A 19,015-nucleotide genomic window follows, 5' to 3' on the forward strand; every position below is an offset into this window, starting at 1 on the left:
TGGCCTTCTCTGTGGAAAGAGGCTAATGTAGTCCCTGTTTACAAAAAGAAGAGCAGAGCAGAAATCAGCAACTACAGACCAGTGTCACTGCTGTCACTCACTGGCAAGATCCTTGCGACAATAATGTCAAGACAAATGACAGAGTTTTTTGACTACCACTTTGTGACCGTCAATATGACTTCAGGAAAGGTTACTCTGCTGCTGATCTGTTGTTAAACCTCTCCACTAAGTGGCACCAGTCACTGGATGAATCCAAAGTCAGCTGTGTGGTAGCACTGAACATTACTGGTGCTTTCGACCGGGTGTGGCACCAGGGCCTCTTAGCAAAACTGCAAGTTCTGGGAATTGCAGGCTCTACGCTGTTTCCTCAGTGATTACCTTCATGGTAGACCTCTAAGGGTAGTTCTCAGTGGAACGGAATCAGCAAGACATAATACTGAGGCAAGTGTTCCAAACGGAAGCGTGCTGGGACCATTGTTATGGAATGTCTACTTCAATGACCGTCTTCATCTCATCCCAGAATCTCATGCATATGCAGACGACTGTACACTGACATTCACTTATCCAAGAAGAAATGCCAGCTACTCTAAGCTACATCAATCACTAGCTAAGAGCTATATCAGCTTGGGGAAATAGATGGCAGGTAACATTTGCACCTGAGAAAACACAAATGATGATCGTCTCTAGGCACCATGATGGTAATACCGGTGCACTAGTAAGGATGAATGGGAGGGTTTTGGCACCTGGGGAAGAAGTTGATATCCTTTGGGTGAAATTTGAAACGAAAATGACCATGAAGAACCACGTTGTAAATCTTGCAAATAAAGCAGCCAGGAAGCTTACAGCACTTCGGCGTATCTCGCATATGCTTGACAGTAGGGGTTGCAAGATTCTGTATGAGTGACAAGTACGCTCACACCTTGAGTATGCTCCACTTTCTTGGTTTGCCTCCCCGCCCCCTCTCATCTGCGACTGCTTGGCAGAGTAGAGAACAGAGCAAGACGTCTCATCTCTCATCTGGACCAATCCTGGATAGATCTGTCATTTCAACACAGCCTTCATCATAGGAGGGATGTGGGTGTCATTACTGTTACGTACAAGTACCACGCTTGGATCCACTTCGAGGACAGCGTGAAGCAAGCTTCTATACGACAAGACGGACAGAAAGCAGCAACTTCACTTTGGCTGTACCCTTCTCCAGAACATCACTTCATCAGAGATCATTTAGCCTCAGGATGACTCGAGTATGGAACATATTAGTACAGCATTATGATGTCATCGAGATGAAGTCAGTTGATCAAATGAAAATGCTGGCCCACAAATGGCTCCACCTTCATCCTGTTCCCTACTTGTATGTTTCATAACAATAAAAATGCTTTCAAATGAGCTGATGTAGGTAACAGCTCTTAGCTTGCCAATAAAGTTAGGAATCCTTAACCTGTAAATAGCTGTCAATAAAGCTAGGGATCCTTAACCTTGTCAAACCCTGTGTAAAAAAATAAAGAGAAAGAGAAGGAAGAGTTTCGGAAACAAGGAGAATTGGTGAGAGTAATCATATATATATATATATATATATATATATATATATATATATATATATATATATATATATATATATATATATATTATATATACAACTTGTAATACATGAATTTCCTGAGAAAGAACAGTCATTCTAGATGACTATTTCTTAGAATGGTAGTCTATAAAGCATTTTTTTCCTTTTGACACACACATAAGAGAATGTGACAGTATGTTGCTTTGTGCTGCAATGCTTGCATGTAAACGTCTTGGCACTCACTGGCCAATGATTTGGCATTGGATCATACATTCACACTGTCATCAGGCCTTGGCGCAAGTTGGTACTGTATTGTAGATGGTATTTACAAGCTTAATTGTTACTGTCAGCACTGGAAGTATACTTCTTGTAGGTCATGGAGTTGTTCTTATGCTGCTGCATCTAAACTTTTGTACTTCTGATCTTGCAATAACAGAGATATCAAGCCTGAAAAGCTTCATCTACATACACATACACATACACATACACATACACATACACATACACATACAGGCAAAGGGTCATTATGGATGTCATTCTGCTCCCAGAGTGTAACAGTTTGAAGAGTAAGTTCACCCTGGACATCTTCAATCATCAATTCATCATCTTCATCAATTCTAATACCTCTCTCTCTATCTCTCTCTCTCTCTCTCTCTCTCTCTCTCTCTCTCTCTCTCTCTCTCTCTCCCTCTCTCTCTCTCTCTCTCTCTCTCTCTCTCGCTTGGTTACTCTGCTTTTTGGCTGGCCTAGCTTCTTTCTCATCATCACTTGATACATATGCAGTTGGTGGCAAGTACTCATCAGCAATGTCAAGCAACTCCAGGTCAGCAGATGTTGGTTCTGAGTCAGTCCTCAAAAACACTGATATATTTGGATTTCTTCTGAGAGTCAGCACCATAACCAGTCAAAATCAACTCAATTTCTGTAATATGTCTTTCATTCTATACAATGAGACCAGGAAAACTAGAATACAACAATAAAGGCCTCACGAAGGTACAGTGCAAAGTCGCTGTTTTAAACCAAAAACACGGTCAAAGTTTTTTCTCTCATTTTTACACTGCGCACACTGACCACATAGACCCATTCTTTCATATGTAGGCGTACCAGCTTTCTCTTGATAGATTTGAGGGTGCTAGAATTTATACCAGTACGTCCAAAACCCTGGCGGGTAAGCCGCGGCCGAAACCCCGAAAGGGTTAACCCTTTCACTGTCCAGACATTTGAAATAAATATAGCTCTGTGTCCATATTTAAAAAAAAATAGGTAGAGAATGGTAGAGAATCTTTTTATGAAGGTAATGATACTAAAAGTGCAAAATTTGACAGAAAACTTAAAGGAATTATGCTGGCACAAATTTTCCAGTTTGGCCACAATTTACGCACTGGCACTTTTGCCCACTTTGAGTCCTTTTGTAAGCCATTGTTCCATTCTACCAATACTACCTATTTTGCTAGTATTCCTGTTGTTCATCGATTGAATACAAAAAACTTCTCAATCAACTAGTAGAATGATTTTATAAAGTGCAGAGTTTTACTTTTCCCACCATGCACAACAGATTTTTTTAAACTGCGCACACTACTGCACAGACCCATTCTCTCATATCTAGGCCAAAATTTACTGTTCAGAGCTTGTCTGAGAGAGCTGTGTTCAAAATGCAGATTAATAACGTTCATCTATTTGGGTGCCACTCAAGGGTTAAGTTGATTTTGGCAACTATGCCTCTTTGGCAAGTGGTTTTTGCCAAACAATCAGTATGTGAATTTGTTTTTGCATTATCTGCACACACGTTGCAGTATACACTTCCCATAGAATATCCCAACAAATAACTACCAAAAAAAAAAACTGTGACTTAACCTTTTCAGAGTCGGAACCCCCTGATCCTTAACCCTTTCAGGGTCCAGAGGCTAAATTTCAAAGTGTGCACCAGTGTCCAAGAATTTACAAAAAATAATTTTGTTATTTTTTCTTACGAAATGGTAGAGAATCTTTTTTTGAAGGTAATAAAAGAAAAAGTCGAAATTTGATGGAAAATTGACGAAATTATGCCCTAGCGAATTTTGATGTGTCAGCGATATTTATGCATTGGTGATTTTGCCAACTTTGACTCCGATTTTAGGCCAATTACATTATTCCAGTCGCCCAAATTCTTAACTATTTCATTGGTATTACTTCTATTCCATTGATTGAGCACAAGAATTTGCCAAATCAACTGTTTCAACAACAAAATAAAGTGATCAGAAATTGGTGGTGGTGACGTGTACTTAGCTCAGTGGTGACGTGTACTTAGCTCAGTGGTGACGTGTACTTAGCTCAGTGGTGACGTGTACTTAGCTCATTGGTGACGTGTACTTAGCTCAGTGAGGACTGCTGTGGGGACTTCCAGCCCATTTTCGGTGCTGCCTGGCGAATGTGGGAGTTCTACTGGGAATGTCACAACGAGTACCAAGGATGGAGTGGAAAGTGGGTTGGGCAGGTGTTCTCGTTTGTGGGTCTAGTTTTGGGTTTAATTAAGGGGACCTGCCTTGCATTGGCCGCCTGGCTTGCTGCAGTATTTCTTTTTTCTTGTGCTCTTATGAGCAGGCTTTTGGCTTCAGCTCCCTCGGTGCCCTGGTGATGGACCTGGTGCTTCAGCTCCCTCAGTGCCCTGGTGATGGACCAGGTGCTTCAGCCCTTCCTTCAGTGCCCTGGTGATGGACCAGGCGCTTCAAGCTCCCTGTGCCCTGGTGATGGACCAGGCGCTTCAGCTCCCCTCTGCCCTGGTGATGGACCAGGTTTGTTCTTCGGTTCCCTCCAGGTGCCTCCCTGGTGGAGTGGACCAGGTGCTTCAGCTCCCTCAATGCCCTGGTGATGGACCAGGTGCTTCCAGTTCCCTTGGTGCCCTGGTGATGGACCAGGTGTTTCCAGCTCCCTCGGTGCTCTGGTGATGGACCAGGTGCTTCCAGTTCCTCATAGCCTGGTGATGGACCAGGTGCTTCTTGGTCCCTCGGTGCCTGCCTGGATGATGGACCAGTGCCTCAGGATCTCAGTGCTGTGTGATGGAGGACCAGGTGCTTTAGCTCCCTCGGTGCTCTGGTGATGGGCCAGGTGCTTCAGTACCCACGGTGCCCTGGTGATGGACCAGGTGCTTCAGTTCCCTCGGTGCCCTGGTGATGGACCAGGTGCTTCAGCTCCCTCAGTGCCCTGGTGATGGACCAGGTGCCTCAGTACCCTGGTGATGGACCATGTACTTCAGCTCCCTCAGTACCCTCTTTAATAGTTCCCTGGTTATCAAAGCTTATTACATAGATGGAGTAGAAGGTGGGTTGGGCAGGTGGCTTTGTTTGTGGGTCTGGGTTTGAGGGAGACCTGCCTAGTGTGGACTGGTTGGCTTGCTGCAGTGTTCCTTCTATCTGTATTCTATGAGTGAGAGGGGATGAATTTGACCAGGACTTGCACATTGATAGGAGGGGGGGGGTTGTCGGGGCTTGTTGCTTGGGTGGCTCTGGGGATGGGTTGTGCAAATATTTTTGTTAATGGGTTGGTTCTGACATGGACCTGCCAAGTATGGGCCAGTAGGCCTTTTGCAGTTTTCCTCATTTCTTGTGTTCTAAATACGTGAGTGAGAGGGGTTGGATTTGAGTGGGACTTGCACATCAGAGCTTATTCTTAGGTAGCATTGAAAATTGGGTTGGGCAGATGTTTTGTTAGTGGGATGGATTGTAAAGGACGTGCCTAGTATGGGCCAACAGGCCTGCTGCAGTGTTCCTCCTTTCTTATATTCTTATAAAACATGTCTTCATTCATCTAAAATGGCAATAAAAGCATCATATGCACACCCAAATCACTGTTGAATTCATATATGCTTTATAAAAACAAATATAAATATTTTATTAAAATTATTTCTTTCACCCTTACCGGGCATGCCAATAAATTTGTTGGCCTTTTTTCTTGGATTTTTTTAATTGCAGACTTTATTTTTGTACCAAAATATGCATATGCACTAGACACAAAAGCAAGTACTTACCGACATTGTAGACTGGTGAAATCTGAGAATATATGAATGAGAAATACGATGAAAAAAAATGTTGTCGATGACGCCAAACGCGAAGTGTTTACGTTTTTGTCTCTCGACCAATGAGAACTAGAAAACGGGAAGCCAGAGACACAGTGCAAGTAGGAAAATATGAGGAAAAAACATACTATGAGGTCAATGAATTTATGAGCCTGACCGGTTAAATATGTCTCTTAGGAAAAAGACCAAAATAAAGTATAATTGACTTCGTGAGAGATAAAAATTACTGACTTTTGTTAATAACAGTAATAAAAATAATAATCTAAATACTGCTGCTGCAGCGGCGGTGACGACAGCGGCGGTGACGACAGCGGCGGTGACGACAGCGGCGGTGACGACAACGGCGGTGACGGCAGCGGCGGTGACGACAGCGGCGGTGACGACAGCGGCGGTGACGGCAGCGCCGGTGACGGCAGCGCCGGTGACGGCAGCGCCGGAGGCTGCAGCCGCTCCATATTTTACATATTTCGTTATATTTATTATTAAGTAATATGCGTAAAATATTACCAAATTGTAAATTATGGGTATTTTTCTTTCGGTTCTAATTTACTTCAGCTAAATGTAGTTAAAATCACAATCTCTATATACCGAGATTCTCTCAGCATATATATATACATATACCAAGAGAATATTTTACTCCATATTTTAAGGATTAGAATATTCTTGTCTGGTGGTGAAAAGAACTGGTGGAGCCCTAATGACGCCAGTAAAACCCACAGGCTTTAAAACACATTAACCAATCAGTTAAAAGGTTCAATTCTACGTTATCTCGAAAACAGTTATTTTTCACCTTGGAATTACGTAATGGTTGTGTGGGTTGTTCAACTACAAGCACTGACAATGGGATGCAGCTTTTTCCCTACACGATTCAACGTGCATGAAGATATAATAGACGGAATAATTTCCACGTTTCATACGGGGTGGTGCTCAAAGCTGGGCTATACGAAATTCTGACGTCAGGAGTGTATACACCGGGTAGTAGTACTCACCTATTGTGGTTGCAGAGGTCGAGTCATAGCTCCTGGCCCTGCCTCTTCACTGGTCGCTAATAGGTCACTCTCTCCCTGCTCCATTTGCTTTATCATACCTCTTCTTAAAACTATGTATGGGTCCTGCCTCAACTACAACACTTTCCAGACTATTTCACTACCTGACAACGCTATGGTTGAAGAAATATTTTTTGACATCCCTCTGACTCATCTGAATTTTCAAATTCCAATTATTGCTCTATCCCATCTCCGGAACATCCTGTCTGTGTCCTTCTAGTAAATTCCTCTCAGTATTTTATATGTCGTTATCATGTCCCCTCTATCCCTCCTGTCCTCCAGTGTCGTCAGGTCTATTTCCCTAAACTATTCTTCGTAGGACATTGCCCTTAGCTCCAGAACAAGTCTTCTTGCAAACTTTTGCACTTTCTCTAATTCCTTGAAGTGCTTGATCAGGTATGGGTTCCAAACTGGTGTTGCATACTCCAATATGGGGCTGACATACACGGTGAACAGAGTCTTGAACGATACCACATGATGTAGCAGTTATCTGGTTGATGTGCGCCTCAGGAGATGTGCTTGGTATTATATTCACCCCAAGATCCTTTTCCTTGAGTGACGTTTGTAGTCTTTGGCCCATTAGCCTGTATTCTGTTTGTGGTCTTCTTTGCCCTTCGCCAATCTTCATGACTTTGCATTTGGTGGGGGTCAAATTTCTAGAGCCATCTGCTGGACCAGGCTTGCAGCCTGTCCAGGTTCCTTTGTCGTCCTGTCTGATCCTCATCCGATTTAATTATCTTATTAACTTCATATCATCTGCAAACAGGGACACTTGTAAGTCTATCCTTTCCGCCATGTCATTCACATATAGCAAAAACAGCACCGGTCCCAGGACTGACCCCTGTGGAACCCCTCTCGTCACAGTCGCCCACTCTGACACCTCGTTGCGTACCATGACATGTTGTTGCTCCTTGTCAAGCATTCTCTGATCATTTCAGTGCTTCTCTTGTTATGCATGCCTGATCGTCTAGCTTTTGCGCTAATCTCTTGTGTGGATCTGTCTCGAAAGCGTTCTTGCAGTCCAAGAAAATGCAATCTACCACACCTCTCTCTCTTGTCTTACTTCTCTTACCTTGTCATAATACTCCAGTAAGTTTGTGACACAGAATTTCCCTTCCCTGAAACCGTGCTGGATGTCGTGTATATGCTTGTTCCTATCTAAGTGCTCCAACACTCTCTTCCTGATAATCTTCTCCATGACTTTGCATACTCTACATGTCAGTGAAACTGGTCTGAAGTTTAATGTCTCATGTCTATCACTTTTCTTAAAAATCGGGACTACCTATGCCGTTTTCTACACCTCAGCCAGTTGCCCAGTTTCAATGGATGTGTTAAAAATTGTTGTAAGTGGCACACAGAGTCTCTGCTCAAACTCTAAGGAGCCACGGAGAGATGTTGTCCGGTCCTACTGCCTTAGTGGCATCTAGTTTACTTAGCAAAGTCTTCGCCGTCTCCTCGGTTATGTGTATATCGTCCAGCACTTGTTGGTGTATTCCTTGCTGGAGTACTCCACTATTCCGGCTTTACGGTGTCCTTTCTGTCTTCACTGTAAATAATTATTTAAATTTCACGTTGAGTTGTTCACATACTTTTAGATCATTTCTTGTGAATTCCCCTCCTTCCTTCCTCTGCCTGATTACCTGGTCCTTGACTGTGCTTTCCTCCTGATGGGCCTATAAAACAGCTTCGCCTCAGACTTGGCTTTCGATGCTATGTCGTTTTCGTATTGTTGCTGGGCCTCACCTCCATATCTGTGCATATTCGTTTCTGGCTCTTCGACTAATCTGGGTCCTTTGTCTAAAAAATTTTTCCATTCTCTAGTGCACTTAGTTTTTGCCTCTATACATCTTTGGGTGAACCAACGGCTCGTTCTGGACATCGCTTTATTTCTGTTACCCTTGGGAACGAATCTCTCCTCTGCCTCCTTGCATTTTGTCGTCACATAGTCCATCATTCTGTTTACTGATTTTCCCACTAATTTTCTTTCCTACTGAACCTCTTGCAGGAAATTCCTCATGCTTGTGTGTTCTTCCCTTTTATAGCTTGGCTTTTCACATCGTACTCCTGCTTCCCTCTCCACTTGTAACTCTACAATGTATTCGAAGCTCAGAACCACGTGATCGCTAGCTCTGAGGGGCCTTTCGTTTTTTATATTCTCGATATCTGAGCTACTCAAGGTGAATATGAGTTCCAGTTTTGCTGGATCATCCTCTCCTCTTTCTCTGGTAGTGTTCCTAACTTGCTGATTCATGAGGTTTTCCAGTACCACCTCCATCATCTTGGCTCTCCATGTTTCGGGCACCCTGAGAGGCTCCAGGTTTTCCCAGTCAATCTCTTTTTGATTGAAATCACCCATAACTAGTTACTTCGCCCTACCATTGTTCTGTTGCTCTCTTCATATTCTTCTCTTGGTCTCCTGTTGTGCTGTGGCGGGTTGTGTATTGCTGTAATTACCATCTTAGGGCGTCCAGACTGAATTGTTCATACTATGTAGTCCCTTTCGCCATTCTGTTTATTCCTTCCATTTACTGAAATACCCACCGTTTTTTGATGAACAATGCAACTCCTCCTCCTCCTCTGCTCCCTCTGTCTTTCCTCAGGATCTGATAACCTGATGGAAAGATCGCACTCGTCATCATCCCCGGTAGGTTCATTTCTGTAAGTGCTATTATGTCTCGGGACGTCTCCTTGATTCCTTCATGCTATTCCTCACATTTGTTTGTTATTACGTCCGCATTTGTGTCCCAAACCTTCAACTTCCTTTCTAATACTGTTGTCTGGGGGACTACAGGAGACCTGGCGAAGTATTATGGGGGGTTGCTGTGAGTGAAGTTTGTGGTGGGGGGGAGAGTTTTGGGTACGGCATGTGGGTTTTGGGTTAGTTGCGTTGGGTTATCTGGGTTGAGGGCCTTCTGTAGGTGGTTCTGAGGAAGGTTGTATTTCCTCTTCTTCCTCAGTCTGGGTTCTCCTGCCCATCTCCGTCTCTGCCTCTCTCTCCTCCTTGCGTCTCCGTACCCTCTCTTTCAGTTTCTGTAGTGTGTCTCGGTGTATATACGCTTGACATTTAGGACTGAAGTTTTTTTTTATTTTGATTCTTGTTTTACGGATTAAGGCATTCTTTTATTGATAATTTTCTTGTTGCATGATTGTTATTGTAGATCATGGACACGCGTGCCACTTAACTAGATATTTCATAGGGCAACGTTTTGCCCAAGAGTGGCTTCATCAACCTAGTGCATACATTACTTGTGTACAGTGAGTATATGTAGGGGAGAATGGTGAAGCAGCAGCGGTATATGTCAGGTTTTGAGCGATTGTAATTGAAGCTGAAAGCAATTAATTGTAATTTTTATCAATTGCAAATAAATTTCAAGATTAAAAAGTAATTGTAATTGACGGTAATCAGGCTTATACCTGCTTAAATTGCATTCTATAACTAGGCCTTACCTTCCTCGACCCATGTCGTCTTGGGCTTGAGATAGACAGAAATCACCCACTGATGAACTAGAAAAAGCTGATTGCTCCCTCAGAGTATTTAGCATAGCAGGACTTTTGTTCTTTTACTCCCAGAAGGAAGCTGCCATGACCCGCAGTCTTCCAGGAGGAAGCTGCCATGACCCGCAGTCTTCCAGGAGGAAGTTGCCATGACCCACAGTCTTCCAGGAGGAAGCTGCCATGACCCGCAGTCTTCCAGGAGGAAGCTGCCATGACCTGCAGTATTCCAGGAGGAAGCTGCCATGACCCGCAGTCTTCCAGGAGGAAGCTGCCATGAACCGCAGTCTTCCAGGAGGAAGCTGCCATGACCCGCAGTCTTCCAGGAGGAAGCTGCCATGACCCGCAGTCTTCCAGGAGGAAGCTGCCATGACCCGCAGTCTTCCAGGAGGAAGCTGCCATGACCCGCAGTATTCCAGGAGGAAGCTGCCATGAACCGCAGTCTTCCAGGAGGAAGCTGCCATGACCCGCAGTCTTCCAGGAGGAAGCTGCCATGACCCGCAGTCTTCCAGAAATTTATGAGTGCCTTCCTTGTATGATTCTTAATGAATTGTAATATGTAAAACTGGACGTAACTTATATTAGTTGTGCACCAATAATGTCAGTATTTTTTTTTTCATTATTCTGCATGTTAAGTAAGCAATTTGCAAACGTTCCTTTACATTCAGCTTCTAGATGTAGTTTCCTTTATTAAATTGTAATGAAAGACTGAGAAATATTTAACATTATGTCTTAAATCTAACACAGAAAAGTTCAATGTGAAACGAAGCATATTTAGTTATTTGTAATAATGCTGGATCTTTGGCTGATTTAAAAAAATATATTATGTACATGATCTCCAACTGTTTCCTTGAAAACGAAACTATTATTTAAATAATTAGTAACTTACATTTAAATACAAAATATGGAGAAAATGTTTGTTTATGTCGAACAATTAAGAATGATTTCAACATTAGTATAAGTTTAAAGAGATGAAGAAAATAATACAAAATATCAAGTAACTATAGTATATATTTCTGACTAAGTTATTGTAACTCTAAAACTGGAAGAGTAATTGAAGCTGTAATTGACTTTGAATCATGTAATTACTCCAAGCCTGGTAGTAGTAGTAGTAGTAGTAGTAGTAGTAGTAGCGGTGATGGTGGTGGTGGTATTAACAATAGTAGTAGTAGTAATATTAAAGGTGCTTCAGGTGATGGTGTTTTCATGTGTGAAGAAAGCTTCGTACTAGAATATCCGAAGTAATAAAGCTACCTTTATTCTGTGCAACAGTGTTGGAATCAGACATGAGTGTTGCCTCCATGCACTTGAATCTCCATATCTCTGGTTCCTGGATATCCAGGCGGGCATCATTCAGTTACACAAAGTGGCGAGTGATGATCTGGTAGTGTAGGTGCGCTGACCGGGAGAACTTGAGATATATCTACCAGTCTAAAGATCTTTTGATTCCCTTACAAATATGTTTAAATTAAAAAAAGTTTTAAAGTTAAGAAATATTTAATATTAAGTGATATATTTGGTAGGAATGATGTTAAAATCTTCAAGTGATCATCAATTCATCATTATAAGTCTGCTTTTCCGAAGAGGAGGATGGAAAGGGAGAGTAGGGAGTCCTTAAGACGTATGAAAGTCTTAATCCCAAGACTTACAACTGTCATCCAGTTCTTCGGATCAATTTAATTTCCTCCCATTCCCTAAGTAGTATGTGACCCTCTACAGGTCTAGCTCTTCCCATTAATATGAGAGGTTGATATGTTTACCTTTAAGGCCTCTCGGCACCCCGAGGGTCCTTTAGCAGTCCATGACATCTGATCAACACCACTAAAGAATATTTGAATCCCTTATATACTCTTCCTAGAATATATGCATTGAATAAATTATTATGTATTTATATTTTCTAAAGTGATTGAAGGTTGTTTAACTGGCTTTAACGTTAATAGTCGTTGCAAACGTCATTAAGACTGCGTTTTACCTGTTCGCTACTAGTCAAGAATAGGAATTTAAGTACACTCGTATATACACTGAAGCGTGCACATATTTCAGTGTATATATACTGTGTTTTAATATAAAAATATAGTGAGATTAATGAGTGAAATATGCTAATGATTTGGTGCGTGTGCGCACTGTTGCAGGCCTAGTAGTTCCTCGTCAGTTAAGGGCAAGGTGGGTATTGCCTCTCGTCAGGAGAAACTCTCATTCGTGATGGATATTATTAAATTAAATGCCTCTGAAGTGAGAAATCTTCCAGTGAGATGTGACATTAATATAAAATAAATTGTTATCATTGCAGGTACGTGTGATGTTACAGTTGCTCGAGGGACATCCACTCGCTGCTGGCAGGTACGTTCTGACATTTTACTTCGGTATGTAATAAAATATTAAATTTGGCTTTGCATACTGCTACTTACACAGGTGTAGATATGGCCTGCACACCTTGCCGTAATGCGATAACCACCTGGGAACAAGCAAAAGACAGCAGAGAATCAATGAATTATATTTCCTTTACCAAAAATAACCTGGTATTTACATAAATAGCCTATGTACGTATTTACAGCACTGTACAATGCAAACATAAGACACGGTAATCATGAGGCAAATGCAAGCACAAGACACGGTCAAACTATGGTGACCAGCAGGGCAGGCAAGCCTGCCAAAGTTGTTTAACAAGTGTACCAAATTGCTTCACAGCTTCGGCGGGCTTTCTTGTGACTGGTTGGTTGAACCAAGGTACTGGTATAATGAAGGGGCCTCTTGATAGTTAAACCCTTAGCACCTGGCTCACTATTTGGAAAGCATGCCTATATGGGCGTGTGACATATGGTAAATATGTCTGTTGTTGTTGTGTTGGTAATCTCCAGAAGTAAATAAGGCTCTTCAGATATTCCATGTCATGAGGTCACGAATGCTTCTTTCCCCTTGTATTATTACACGAGTAAACCATTAACCAACCAGTATTGTGTTTACCTAGTACAAATTATTCTTTTCTTGTAGGCTATTGTGGCTTCAGCTATTACAGGTACGAATTCCCGGTCTTAGTTATTAGGGTACGAGTAACCCATTTCTAACTGAAAGCGAGACATGAATTCTCTCTACTTTTGTCAGTTGGGTTCTAATGAACTTTCATCATAGTTATTAGGGATCACGGTTATAGTTTTGGTTTTCGTGCAATATCTTGATAACCTATGATCGACTTCAAGTTATATACACTGGTGTTTCCTACCAGGAGGAAGGTTGGTATAGTTAGTGGAATATATGAAGGACATTTTGCCAAGTTTAATTTTATTTTCCTTTAAAAAAATGGAGTCTGCCTCTAAACAACGTCAATATGTAATGACTGAGGCAGCTCATGAAGTGGACGAAACGTTCATGAACCTAGACTGAGTAGGCGCATATTTCAAATATTTACTAACGTAGTTAGTAAAACATACAATAGCTGGAATCTGTGCAATAACTGGAGGATGCATCTTCCGGTCGGCTTCAACTTATTAAAGGAATTGGATTTCATGAAATAACTGGAAAATGTATCTTATGATCATATTTAAACCTTAAATGTGTATAAATCGTACTTAGAGAAAAGTGTGAATTGACTGTGGTCTGTGTAGGTCCGAATTTGTTATTTTATTCAATAAATTTGGAAAATGAAAATATTGGTTATCATGCGATAACCTGTGAATATCTCGTGCTTTCAGTTTCAAAATTTCAATATCGGTAAGTTGACAATGCAACGTCTAAGCAACATAAGACGTTGATCTTTGTTAGAGAATGTTTTTTCAGATCAGCTTTATACTTTCAAAATTGGTGTTTCTTAGTGGAATATTTGAATTAGTTAAGGACTATATAAGCCCTGATTTGCCATTAATTAATGAAGAAATTGAAATATTAGTTTCCACGTGATAACTTATGAATGTCTCATCCGACTGGCAGCAAATCTTCAAGGCTAACATTTAACTGAAACTTATGCCGCACTCTGCACTATTTTTATCGCTTACATTGAGGTCCAAGAAGATGGGATAATGCAATTAGGGAATACCTTTCTCTGATGGTACAGCGACCTAAATACATCTAATAATCAGTCTGTGTAGATAGTTATTTCTTTGTTCCGGTACCAATCGTGACGGAGAACTTGACTCGCGAAATCGTAATGACACGATTGACGGAGAACTCTGGGTATTTTCCATTTTGTGTTACAGTATACAGTGAGAGCCCCCAAGCACAGGCAGCGTCATCGAGAATAACTTGAAGATTAATTGTCCACGTTGCTCTGAATGGTCCTTGATTCTTGATTAACAAATTCGTATTTGCGAACTTGATGTATACAGCTGACATTATTCGATTTGTGTGAATTTCTAGCGGTTTGGCGTGACGCAAACTTTCTGAAATTCCTTGTTCTTTATTTCTGTCAACTGTTCATTCTGTAAGTGATATATTTTATTTCCGAAAGCTCCCTTCGCTCTCCTTTTATTATTGACATTACTTTGATTTTTTTTAGTTTTGTTTTTTTGAAGATGAATTCGAGTGTCCACTTTTGCAACCATTTATATACCCGAGATCACCTGTAGTTTTTGGTAACTCTCGTAGTTTAGAATTTTTCTCATTAGCTTTGCCCCAGCTGAACAATTATAAGGCTTGCATGGTCACTAGGACGACCTTGTGGTTCCCTCGTCAAGGTCGCTCCATACATTGTCTCTCACTCTATCATGTTTATGCACTCCTACATCCATTCTTATCAATTCATGTTATTTAGACTTTTCTTTCCAGATTGCACATTCTTCATTGTTTTACTGCGTGAAACATCATCTTGTAGCCATCAATGCGCGGTCTATCCATCCCTCTTTTTTGTGCGTCTTCTCTCTGAGTCGCTCATGAGTTTCAGTTAGATTTGTGAGACATGATTTTCCATATTTAAACCCATGCAGTTTATGAGACAAATCTCATTATCTCTCTGTCTTGTCTGTATCTACTATTTTAAGATTTTTTTTTTTAAAGAATACTTTTCAGTGATATCAGTCCGTAGTAAATTTATGGAGCCTCTTCTGTCCCATTTCTTGACCGCTTGAACGGAGTTCAACTATTTTCCAGGTGTTCAGCATTTTTTTTTTCTGTTAGAATGGATTTATTGAAGAGAGTGGTTTACAAAGGGTTCCTTTGCTCGATACTTAAGACTGTATATTACGTCTCCCTCTGCCTTTGACGCTTCAAGTTTCGCCAACAGTCGGTCCACTTCCTGCTTTGAAGCGTAAATGCATATGATACATGAATTATCCTAATATAAGTACTATGCTTATACAGTTACAAGCCTAATACAATTGCTAGCCTAATTATACACGTACTCTCCTAATAAAATACTAGCTTAATACAAATCTTACCCTAATACAATTACTAGCATAATATAAATACTGGCCTAATACATATACTAGCCTAATACAAATACTAGCCTAATACAAGTACTAGCCTAATACAATTACTAGCCTAGTACAAGTACTAACCTAATACAATTACTAGCCTAATACGAGTACTATCCTAACAGAAGTGCTAATAATGAGTACTAGGCTAAAAGAAGAAAAAGTCTGACAGCCTTAGCCTAATATAAGTACAGTAATAACCAAATAGTGTTGTTATAATAAACGTACAAATGTTATAGTGACAATACAGTACATGAGGGAGAGTAGCGTGGCTCAGGCACACGTACTCTGGTCCACACTTGCTAAAGATCGAGTCCAAAGCCCTGGAGAGTAATTCATATATGATAATCAGCATTCAAGAAGTAATGTAATTAGCATGAAGTAATTAAAATCCACTAGTCGCCTTCAGCCTCAGGTAATCCGTGGGCCCGTAAATTATGTTTATAGAGAGGGAGTGAGGAAGGGGGGGAAAGAGAGGGAATAAAGCGAACTTAAAGACACGAACAGTGTGTTATTATACTAAGATAGTTACAGCGGGAACAAAAGCTGTTTTCCCAAGTGCATCAAGGTGTATCTTAATGCATCCTTGATGCTACAGAAGAGTTCTTGACACGAGAAACCTGACCTTCCCTCATTCCTTTGATTAACCATGGTTAGCAATCATTCCCTAGGTTCTGTGTGATCTGAAACTGGGGTCGTATAGGCTTAGGAACTATATTATCAAAGTTATGGGACTGATCACACACACACACACACACACACACACACACTCCAGTTTGGAATCCACATCTAGACAAGCACGTCAAGAAATTAGAGAAAGTGCAAAGGTTTGCAACAAGACTAGTCCCAGAGCTACGGGGATTGTCCTACGAAGAAAGGTTGAGGGAAATCGGCCTGACGACACAGGAGGACAGGAGGGTCAGGGGAGACATGATAACGACATATAAAATACTGCGCGGAATAGACAAGGTGGACAAAGATGGGAGGTTCCAGAGAAGGGACAGCAGACACAAGAGGTCACAATTGGAAGTTGAAGACTCAGATGAATCAGATGAATGTTAGGAAGTATTTCTTCAGTCATAAAGTAGTCAGACCGTGGAATAGCCTAGAAAGTGACGTAGTGGAGGCGGGAACCATACATAGTTTTAAGGCGAGGTATGATAAAGCTCATGGGACAGGGAGAGAGAGAACCTAGTAGCAATCAGCGAAGAGGCGGGGCCAGGAGCTATGACTCGACCCCTGCAACCACAAATAGGTGAGTACACACACACAGTAGGGACACCGAGCGCGCGAGTCACGCCTTCCGTGCTCCGCGAATATAAGTGTTTTTGAGGGCTACCCAAGTGTTCTGCAAGGGTTGCAAAGTGTGTCAGGGTAGTGAACAATCCTAGAAGCGATATACAATCTGCCTGAGCCACATAAGTGTGGGGAGAGCCACAATTTTGTAAGTGATCTAGAAAGTAAAACGTGGTGGTGCAGTCAGAGTGGCAGGCTAGTGTGTGTGGTAAGGCAACGTTGTCACGTATCACCCAAGAAAGATAATAAAGTGAAACAATCGTGTGACCAGTGAGAGAAATACAGTGAATAGGGTACATTATTAATGAGAAGAAACTGAGGTGGATCTACGCCAGGACGTCACATCGAGCTGGACAATCTACAGGCTGCTACAGCTGCATTGCAAGTACTGTATTCACCTATGAGTGGTTGTTTGGGTGTGGGGTTCCAGGTTCCAATTAACCACCAAGCTGATTGTAAATGGTCCCTCATAGCATGATAAAGAATAGGCACTCAAGTATTCAATAAGGAATAGCAATTGGTAATCCACTGAACAAGGCAAGTAACTTACTATAAGCAAGGTGGCAGGACAAGCATAAAGGGCAACATTGTAAGTAGGTGCGGGTCAAGTCACAGGAGGGTGGGGGTCAGGTCCCAAGAGGTTGTGGTCACAAGCGACCACTGAGACTCCACATTACACTCCAACGCACAAGTCACCTACTTTTCAGACACATAATAAACCCACACATAATTCCACACATAATTACACACATACACACACACACACACACACACACACACACACACACTCTCTCACACACACACACACTCACACACACACACACACACACACACACACACACATATCCAGACAAATACACTCCCCCCCCTCCCCACGGACATCTCACTCCTTCCCCTGATCCCACCCCTCCCTCTTTCACCCTCCCCCTCCCCACCTCTCCCTCCTTCCCCCCTCTCCCTCTCCCACTCACCCACTTGCTTCTCTCTCCTTCCCACTCCCCATATTCCCCCCTAAATCCCCCTCCCCACTCCTCTCCAACATAGCCACACTTCCTCCTCTACCTTCCCCCATCCCCCACACTCTGACATACACACTACTAACCTAACACACAGAATTACATAGGTTTCCCACTCTGAGGCAATCAGGATAAAACAAAAATGGGTTGCCAGAGTGCAGAAAGAAAAACCAAGGGACAGGATGAGGAAGCTGCAAAGGAAGATTGGGCAGCAGAGCTCATAAAAAGGGAACATGAATGGGAAAAGAAACTAGAAGAACTTAGCATGAGAATGGAAGAGAGGATAGATATGGAAAGCAGGAAGTGGGAGGTGCAAGTCAAAGCAGTAGAGGCTAGGATACAGAGTTTAGAAGAGGAACTGAAAAATCTGAAACTGCCTAAAGAACTAAAGAACATTTTGGGATTGACATCAGAGACTGCTACCTCAGTCACAAATAAGGGGACTGTAGGGAAAGGAGCAAAACTGCTTGTAGAAGCTCTATCAGAGGAGACTGTAGTAAATGAAAGAGCTAAGCTATATGTGGAGGCCCTAACAGACCACAGCAGAGCCCAGGGAAAGCCGAGAAGGGAAAATGACAGGCCACTGAGCCCAAGTACATTAGCTAGTGAAAATGAAGAAAGGAAAGCTGCAATGGAGGAAATCAAATTGAATGAGGGGATACACAAGGATATGCAGTGGGAGAATGAAAGGGTGAGGTCAGTCTTTGTGTACGGGCTCCAGGAAGTTGAAGGGGAAACATATGAAGCACGAAAACAAGGGGAAAAAAAGCAATTGAAAGCATCATAAAAGCAATATGAGACGACTACATGACCCAGCTGGAAAATTTTCGGAGAATAGGGGGGTTTGTAAAAAAAAGAACATGGGCAGTGAAAGTGACCTTCAAGGCAGAATCGACTCGGAACAGGATCCTGCAGGAGAAAGCACAATTAAGGGACATGCCGGCATACAGGAAGGTGTATCTCGACCACAACAGAACACAGGAAGAAAGGCAGAAACTCAGAGAGATGGTACAAAGGCGAAAGGAGGAAAGAGAGGGGATGGAGAAGACAGACAGGAGATCCCAGATCCAGGAAGAAGATCAAATACAGCCTCCCTCACAACTTCTTCTAGAAGCCTCCCAACCAGGTCAACCCCAGTGCAACCAAACACTCTA

This window comes from Cherax quadricarinatus, chromosome 6, assembly GCF_038502225.1.
Source record: "Cherax quadricarinatus isolate ZL_2023a chromosome 6, ASM3850222v1, whole genome shotgun sequence".
In the NCBI taxonomy this organism is placed as follows: Eukaryota; Metazoa; Arthropoda; class Malacostraca; order Decapoda; family Parastacidae; genus Cherax; species Cherax quadricarinatus.